Here is a 3523-nt window from a genome sequence, read left to right as displayed (position 1 = left end):
CGCCGCCTCGGGGGCGCGCGCGGCGGGAGCGCGCGGCGCAGGGGGTCGCCGCGGCGACGCTCGCCGTGCCGCGGGCTTCGGGGGCGACCGCGGGTCCCGCCTGCTCCCTGGGGCCGAACCGTAGAGGCGACCGCGGGACGCCTCCCTTTGCTTCCGCGCGGCGTCGCCGAGGGTCCCCACGGAATCACGGCGGCGTCAGCGGCTGCGCTGATCCGCCGCGGGCCAAGCTTCTGGACTCGCGCGTACGGTGCTTCACGTGCGGCTGAACCCCCTGGGCCTTCCCGCAGGTTCCTCCCGCAGGGCAAAGTGGCGCTGCGCTCCGCTCACGGAGGCCCATGGGCCGAGTCCCACCAGCCACGGCCTGAAGTGCCGCGGTTCTTACACCTTCCATTTTCGTTTTGCTTATTTACATGTACAGTATTAAAGAGCCAAGTGCTTTAATTTGTACTTCAGACGGGACAATTAAATGTAGTTCCAGAAAGGATCGTCTTCAAAGTTTTACTGTGAGGTCACAGTCATGCAGAGGCTCAGTGGCATTTGATTGTCGCACCACCGTCACAGGGTACATTCAGAAAAGACAGGAACTGCTTAGAGTGTGTCAGTCCAAACAGGGCTAAATAATTCCAGAGCACAGTGGGACAGGAATGTCCTACACCTTCAGTCATTCCCTAGCCAATAGGTAGGTCGTCTGTCTGAATAAGCACAGGATTACAGTCTTAAGGCAGTGCTGGAAAATGAATTGAAACATCACGAGGCGGCAGTGGGATCGCCGAATGAGGCACTGGATGAAAGCTGCGCAGTTTTCTTAATTTCCATGAAGCTACACTGGATTCAGTGGGACATACTTCCAGTGAGCAAGTGCAGGATCTCAGCATAATTCTACCTGATTATTGCGTGTTTGGGATTAAACCGCACCAATGATTTAGAAATAGCGTGAGTCGGAAGAGGCCTCCTGGCCATCGAGTGTGAGCCCCAGCTCCAGCCAGCTCTGCTCAGGACATGCCTACTATTTGAGGCACATGGTCTGCGTTTTGTATCAGTGAAATAAAGGCATGCTTTATCATGCTAAAACAGAAATGCCATGTTTGATGAGTTTGCCAGATTACTGGAAGAGGCTTCGGCAAGGGGCAGCATAGAAATGTTAATAATAATAATAATAATATCTTTAAAAATGCAAAAAAGAGGACCCTGAGAACAACAGGCTAGTCATTCTGACATCAATCCCTATTCGCCCTCCTGGCCTTGCACTCCTGACTCATGTTTAGTCTGCAGTCAACCAGTACCCCAAGATTCCTTTTGGGAGATCCCTGCTGCTCTCCAGCCCAAACCCAAACCCTAACCCAAACCCTAACCTGTACTTATGACACCCATCCTATCCCCCAAGGGCAAGACCTTGCACTTATCCACATTGAACACCATCCTGTTGTCCCCTGCCCACTTCCATAGTCTGTCCAGATCCTTCTGGATCCGGAGTACTTGCTCCTCAGTTGTGGCCACTGCCCCGTCTTAGTATCATCTTTGCATCTGATCCGCAGACTGGTCATCCCCTCCTCCAGGTCACTGATGAAAAGATTGAACAGGATCAGTCCCGGGACTGAGCCCAGGGGGACCCTGCTCGTCACTGGCCCCCACCCCAATGATTCTCCACCAATGTTGAGGTCTTCAAGAACCTCGCGTGGGTATCGTCTGGAGCTCGTGATTTAGTAACTTTCAGTTCACGAAAGTTGAGAATGTCACGTTTAATCATGACTCTCAGCCTTAGCTTCTCATGCCTCTTCCTGCATGTCCAGGAACGCTAATGTCTCCTGTATCTCTGCAATGACAACAGATGAAAGGAGTTTATGTGTTTAAGGACAATAAGGCCATATTGCTGGCCTTGCTCTTTGAGACGTTCCTTTGCTTCTCTCATTGCCTACGTCCAAGTTTGTGCCAGTCATTTCCTGAAGGAAGCCGCCTAATAGCTCCCCTGATCCCCGTGCTGCTGACCTCGTGGACTTTGTCCTCCTGTTCCTAACTTGCAGTATAGTATGCATGTTTTGAGCATGTTATTATGGTTTAGGGCGTTCTCCAAGCATTTTCCAGGGATCACCCCTTCGACTTTCCCTTTCAACCTCTGTTTAACCACTTCCCTCAGGTTAGAGGCTTCTGCTTTTCGATTCCAACGTGGCCGTGCCGCGCCACCTTGGCACGTCCCACTGAAGTGCAGATTGAACCTGGCAGCTCCGGGGTCATCCTTCCCAATCGGTTCAGCAGCATTTGCATCCCATGCGGCACTGGGTGCGCCCACCGGGGATCGCCTCCCCTCTGGTTGGTGCCAGAACAGCCGTCCTCGGGCAGAGCTATTTAGCGCACTGCGAAAGGCCCCCTCCTTGCATTTGCCCTGTCAATGTGGGGGCAGTTGAAATCCCCCATTATTACAGCACTGCAGTACTTGGTTTTTTAGGCCTCCCTGATTTCATTTTCCATCTCAATATCACCGAGCATTTGTGAACAGTCTGCCACCAAGAATGCGGTGTGCACGCACATGCACACACGCACACGTGGCCAGTTAGAAGGGGGCTTCTGGCAATGACTAGATCCTGCTGAAAAATACTTGGGGCAGGGAGAAGTACAAGACAACCTGCCTTCCTAGGCCAAGGTCTGCCCTGCCTGATGCAGCCCCTTGTAACTGGGAGCAGGGCTACCCAGTGGGTGCACATGCGCAGCTCAGGAGGACCAGGGGTGCAGGCAGGTGAGGGAAAACGGGCAGCCTGCCCCAAGGGCCCCTCTGGGGAAGCAGCTTGGATCAGGAAGCAGCCCCAGCCGCTTAATCTGCCCTGGGGCCCAATCAGCCGGGCCAAGATGTCTCACATGAAGACAGGAAGCCCCTGCAGACGTGGCCCACGGTGTGAGGCGGCGCTGGGGCAGGCGTTCTGTACCGCCCCCGCCCCCCCCACGTCACTCAGCCGCATTCCTCTTTTTCCCAGGCGCCACCCTGTGCCGGAGGCCTCCGAGCACCGCTGACTAGAGCGGCTACAGGTGCAAATCCGCCATGCGCAGCGGCACCCTGCGCTGCACGAGCCCAGCCCTCCCGACTGGGGCCTCCTCCTGCAGCCCCAAGCAGCTCCACTAGTGGACCATGGTCCCCGAAGCTGTCCTGCAAGCCCCCGAAGGCAGCAAGCGAGGGAAGGCTGGGCTAGATCACCCCTGGGCCCCCTCCAGCTTTAGGCCTCAGGTCCCTCTTGCCTGCAGCTGCCAGCTCTTCTGCCAAGCGGTAAAGGCTCCTTGGGGAGCCCTGGGAGGATGAGCAGAAAGGGATGCGCCTCTTCGCGAGGGCTCCACACGGGCAGCCACCGCAGTGCCCTGCGCCCGGGCGGGGGCCTCCAGCACGGGCAGAGCCCCTACGGGGAGGGCAGCCAGGCCAGCCGCCACGTGAGGAAGCAGCTGCCCGTGTGCCGTCGAGGCGCTGCTCCGCCCCCCCAGCTCCGCCCCCCCAAGCCAGCCACGTCGCCATGCCCCAAAGACCAGACGTGCGCAGACCGTG

The sequence above is a fragment of the Varanus komodoensis genome, unplaced genomic scaffold (assembly GCF_004798865.1).
Source record: "Varanus komodoensis strain SLA01 unplaced genomic scaffold, ASM479886v1 scaffold43, whole genome shotgun sequence".
In the NCBI taxonomy this organism is placed as follows: Eukaryota; Metazoa; Chordata; class Lepidosauria; order Squamata; family Varanidae; genus Varanus; species Varanus komodoensis.
Note: the sequence above shows the minus strand (reverse complement) of the source record.